Source organism: Octopus bimaculoides, chromosome 2, assembly GCF_001194135.2.
Source record: "Octopus bimaculoides isolate UCB-OBI-ISO-001 chromosome 2, ASM119413v2, whole genome shotgun sequence".
Classification (NCBI taxonomy): Eukaryota; Metazoa; Mollusca; class Cephalopoda; order Octopoda; family Octopodidae; genus Octopus; species Octopus bimaculoides.
Genome location: NC_068982.1, coordinates 125,366,125 through 125,371,538, shown reverse-complemented (window position 1 = coordinate 125,371,538; position 5,414 = coordinate 125,366,125).

The window sequence follows — 5,414 nt, the reverse complement described above, 5'->3', positions numbered from 1 at the left end:
ATGATCTGTATGGTCGATCCAGATAGGCTTAGAAGGCAGGGACCCGGTTACTGGAAACTGAACGCGCCAAGCCCAAAGCCAAACCCAACGTGCCAAGCTTAGAGAGACCGGATTAGAGAGTTAGTTAAGCGGACGTTGAAGAGGCAATCGTCAACAACAAATGGTGGTTTGCTCTGAAAAAGGCAATTAGAGTAGAATCAGTCAGGTTTAGTAAGGCATTAGTGATAGAAATAAATAAAATAGGTCACTTAGAACCTTTGAAGAGGCATTTAAGAAAGGCATTGCAACCGACGTGCAGGCCGTAGGATTGATTGGCCGTGAACCAATTCTTGAACGCTAAACACGAAGGTTGCATTGTCAGAGCTAAGATGCATACTCTAGGACAAGAAGAAACGAAAGCCGCTCGATGGATCGGAGTGGCAGAGCGCAACGTGACAACAAAGTCACAATTCGGTCTTTGGTGAACCAAAATGGGCGCATCGGACTCGGGCCCGAGCGGCATTTCAGTGGCACTTCATCTGACTGTTTGGTACGAATGGCGGTCCGGAACGCAGGATAGATTTCAATGCCTACCTCGACAGCATGCCACGATTCTCAGCAAGGTGGGTAGAGCGTTGTAAAATGCTGATAACAGTCGTAGAAATACAGGATACGATGATGGCACCTAGAGTATCATCAGGCGCTCGCAATCCTCTGTCGGTCGGGTAATGCGGTCGGCGGAAGTTCCACTCTGGCGTTCTGTAGAGGGTTAGTGGCGGTAAAGTGCGATGATGATCTTGGGGAGATTCTGGGCGTCGACGAGAATAAACTCTACAAGCATGGAAGTACTGTCAGCCGGGATTTCCCGAGATGCGTGTAGAGCGGGGAAAGTGCTCTGCACGACCGAGCACTGCCCGAGCATTGCTTACTTGTGGGTTTCAGTCGAACACCTGCTGTCGCATGAAAGACGAATCGGACTATCAGAGTCCATTGTGAAGATCGCTCCGCTGCCTTCCTTTGGCCGTGAAGGAAAGACAATGTTTCTTTGTCCGGTGGCCTTAGCGAAAGAGGTTGTGTGGTGAACCAGGCTGAAAGGGCTGAAGACTGCAATTGGCAACAGAACAGGAGAATTCCTAGTTCTGTAAGTCGAGGAGCGCTGCCACTAGAAAGAAAGAGCCCAAACAAGCTGGGATCAAATCGAAAATTTCAGGCCCATAATGCTGCTAAAGTTTTTCAGCTTCCACTTGAAAAGGAAGGAGAGAGCTACCTCCCAGTAATCTTGTTAAAAGGTAGGTAAATGTAGCGTGAATGGCCCGATGGTAGATGAAGTGGAGAGGGCACTTGCCCTACAGCTTAGGGCAGTTGGAGTTTTTGTGGGTTTTTTCACCAGCAGCCCTTGGAAGTCTTCTTCTTTTGTGGGGTTTTACTTGTTAGAAGTTTCTTTGTTATTCTTTATTTACAAGTTTCAATCGCACTCTATTTGTATTGTACTGTCCTGTACAGTTCCCAGTCGTTTTACATGAACCTTCAGCGGTTAATAAAGAAAAGATTATTATCATTATAAAGGCGGCGGCCTAGTAAAATCGTTACCGCGCTGGGCAAATGCTTAGCGGCATTTCGTCCGTCTTTACGTTCTGTGTTTAAATTTCGCCGAGGTCGACTTTACTTTTCCTCCTTCGGGATCGATAAAATAAGTACCAGTTATGTACTGTAGTCAATGTAATCGACTAGTCCTTCCCCCAAATTTCAGGCCGTGTGCCTATAGTAGAAAGGATTATTATAAAGGTAGTGAGCGGGTAGAATAGTTAACACGCCGAGCAGAATGTTTAACGGCATTCCGTCCGTCTGTACGTTCTGAGTTCAAATTCCGCTGTCGAATTTGCTTTTCATCCTTCCGGGTCGATATAATGAGTATTGAGATCGATTTAATCGACTTAGCTCCCCTCCTCCAAACTGTGGGCCTTGTGCCAAAATTTGAAACCATCACTATTATTAAGATATTGATATAGGCGCAGGAGTGGCTGTGTTGTGAGAAGCTTGATTACCAACCACATGGTTCTGGGTTCAGTGCCACTGCGTGGCACCTTCGGCAAGTGTCTTCTACTTTAGCCTCGGGCCGACGAAAGCCTTGTGAGTGGATTTGGTAGACGGAAACTGAAAGAAGCCCGTCGCATATATATATATATATATATATATATGTATATATGTTTGTGTGTCTGTGTTTGATCCCACCATCGCTTGACAACCGATGTTGGTGTGTTTGCGTCCCCGTCACTTAGCGGTTCGGCAAAAGACACCAAAAGAATAAGTACTAGGCTTACAAAAAGAATAAATCATGTCGTCGATTTTTTCAACTAAAGTCGACGCTCCAGCATGGCCGCAGTCAAATGACTGAAACAAATAAAAGAATAAAAGAATATAGATTAAAACATAGTAACAAAACTAGCAAATATGGACACTTACATGACATAGAAAAAAGACAAAACACAACAAAATCAAATGACAATTGCAAAAATAGGATTCAAGCAAAATACAGAGGTTAGAATAAATTCGTTACTTGAGTCCTGCAGATGGCTCTCTACATTTTGTTTTTTGTTTTTCTCTGTCCAAAGGGCTTTTAACTTCGTGTATTACGAGTCTTTATTTATAGCTAGTCTGACATTCGAGAGGCATCATTTACAGAGACACATGTACATATTTGTACGTACGTATGTATGTATGTATGTATGTATGTATGTAATGTATGTATGTATGTATGTAATGTATGTATGTATGTATGTATGTATGTATGTATGTATGTAATGTATGTATGTATGTATGCATGAATGCACGTGTCTGTATGCGTGTATGCAGGTACATATATATATATATGTGTGTGTGTAAGAAGCTTGCTTCCCAACCACATGGTTCTGGGTTCAGTGCCACTGCGTGGCACCTTCGGCAAGTGTCTTCTACTATAACCTCGAGCTGACCAAAGTCGTGTGAGTAAGTTTGGTAGCCGAAAACTGAAAGAAGTCCGTCGTATATGTGTGTGTGTGTGTGTGTGTGTGTGTGTGTGTGTGTGTGTGTGTGTGTGTGTGTGTGTGTTTATTCCATGTATTTGAAACTTTTAATGTCCTTACATATATTGTACAGCGTTTTTAATGTTATTCCTCCTTTTCATATAAATATATTTGAACATCGTCGTACATTCTGTTTCTAGTAAAAACGTTGTTGTTAGGCATGGATTTTTGTGATCAGTAAATGAAAGAAACATTATTATTAGTGTTATTTTAAGTTTCTAAGATGAAATACTACTATAATGAAGTAATGTAATGTAGATTAGCTCTAAGCGCAGTACTATGGTAATTAATAATTCCAACTACTATACTCTACTATTCAAATATTATCAATGAATAATCAGAAGTCATTATGTCCTATTCTGAAGCCCGACTCATTTCCTGTCTTTCTTATTTTTTACTTTCCTTCTTGCTCCCTTCACCACAGCAATAATTCGCATTTCCTAGTCTTCTTTATATATCTAAAGCTATGCATTGATTGCTCTTTGTGTCAATAGTTATTAGCATTCTTTCGGTTCATTCACCATTCATTTCTTAATAAAGCTATTCCCTGACATGCCATAGTTTTCTGATGTCAGCTGTAGCTCGTTGCTAAAACATAAACTGCAGACTGTATAATGATATGCACTGTAGTAACACTGAGTGGCGGAAACTCTTTTTTATGTAAAAGTTCCATGCTTTTAGAAGGTTAAAACATCCGAAATTATATGTTGGATACATTTTAAAGAGATGTTGATTATTTGTCAACTTCTAAAAGAGAAAATGATGCGATGCAAGAAAAAGAATACAGAATAAGAGAAAAGGAGTACATGGAGGAAAAGAGAGAGAGAGGGGGGGAGGAAGAGAGAGGAAGAGAGAGGAAGAGAGAGAAAGGGAGAGAGTGAGAGAGATAATCGGGTAAATCGTAATTTGACAATTGACCGATAAAATGATGTTTTTTTCCTCATTTGAGATCTCTAAAATAACAAATTTCCTCAAAAGTCAAATGTCATTGGAGCAACATGTTTTAACCGTGTCTGCCATTTGTGGTGTGTGTTTGGTGATTTGAGTTTTTAAAGTGGGTCGGGAAAAAGAGGTCAACATTTTTGTTATTAAAATTTGAGCAGATAAAAAATCTCTAGATTTTAAAGGTTAAAGCGATAAAAACAAGTATATACGTCGATAGATATCATTAGAGTTCCTGTGCTTGACATCACGGAAAGTATTCCTCTTCGAAAACATCTTTAAAAACCCCAAAAAAACTTACCTTATAGCCAAAGGTTACAAGAACAATCAGCCGAGAAGACGGCAGTTCGTGTTTTGTCATTAAACTTTGACATAATCTGCATATCTGAGGATAAAATCGTGCCAGGCTGGAACGACAACTATTGCAAATAATACTTACGAGAGGTGTCTGAAAAGTTTTGAGCCTAACCTAGAATCAGGGCTGCTATATAGTTGAAACAATTTTTTCTGGTAAGTACAATCTTTTCGGGGTATTCTTGCTCATTTTCATGATTCTGATATTTTAATTTTTGTTGTTGTTGCAGATTCTTGAATAAAGAAGCTTCGAGTTTACAAGGAAAATGGAGAAAACTGAGTATCGTGCTGTCATAAAGTACCTTCATTTGAAAGGCATGACTCCATCAGAAATCCATGAAGAGATAGTGAGAACCTTAACAGACAATACTCCTTCATATGCAACAGTCAAACGCTGGGTAAGTGAATTCAAGCGTGGCAGGAAGAGTGTGGAAGATGATCCAAGACCAGGGAGACCCCCAACTGCAACCACCAAGGACAACCTTGACCTTGCTCTTGGTATGTCTTTCGTAAGTCCTTCGCTCCTCCTGGTGCAGATGCCATTGATGTCTCTTCTTTACTATTCTCGGCTTTGGACTGTCTTCTCTGTTTCCTCTCCCAGTTTTTCTTTCTTCTGAATTGTCATCGATGCTTCTGGAACTTTTATTCTTTCTAGGTAGGGGTTTTGACCCTGTATATATATATATATATATATATTTATATATATATATTCTTTTATTCTTTTACTTGTTTCAATCATTTGACCCCAGCCCTGCTGGTGAACCTCTTTGAAGAGTTTTAGTGAAACAGATCGACCCCAGGACTTATTTTTAAAGCCTAGTACTTATTCTACCGGTCTCTTTGCTGAACCACTAAGTTACCGGAACGTAAACACACCAACACCGGTGATGGGTGAACAAACACAGACTCACACACACATATACAACGGGCTTCTTTCAGTTTCCGTCTACCAAACCCATTCACAGGGGGCCACGCAGTGGGACTGAACCAGGAACCATGTGGTTGGAAAGCAAACTGCTTACCACACGGTCACTCCTGCACTTATATATATATATATATATATATATATATATATAT